General features: G+C 45.9%; 1 protein-coding gene across 1 annotated transcript in view; it reads right to left on the bottom strand.

The window, feature by feature from the left end:
* HPGDS (hematopoietic prostaglandin D synthase) overlaps positions 1–307 on the bottom strand; it is an 18142-nt gene that overhangs the window by 4606 nt on the left and 13229 nt on the right. The window lies entirely within an intron of this gene.

The following is a 307-nucleotide window of genomic DNA, read 5'->3' as shown; positions in this document are numbered from 1 at the left end:
GCAGGAATTTTTGATGGCCCAAAGGTAAACTCTGTTCTTCATTAACATCTCCATAAACCTACATGCTCTCCAGGGCTTTTTTGATGCTAACAGCATGCATTTGACTTCTTGCATCCAGATGCAATCTCATCTACCTTTTGCTTTTTTCCCCATCCAGCCTCATATAGCCATCCGAGGTAGTGAGTTGTTCTTTCCGTCACCTTAGCCCATGGCCCGACTACCGCTTCTTTATCCTTCTCTCTGCTTTCCACCATCTCAGGACGTTCGGTGAGGGTCCGCACTAATTCCTTCCTGTTAATCTTTCCCT

Source organism: Fulmarus glacialis, unplaced genomic scaffold, assembly GCF_000690835.1.
Source record: "Fulmarus glacialis isolate BGI_N327 unplaced genomic scaffold, ASM69083v1 scaffold33388, whole genome shotgun sequence".
NCBI lineage: Eukaryota > Metazoa > Chordata > Aves > Procellariiformes > Procellariidae > Fulmarus > Fulmarus glacialis.
Note: the sequence above shows the minus strand (reverse complement) of the source record. Positions and strands in the feature narration are given on the sequence as shown.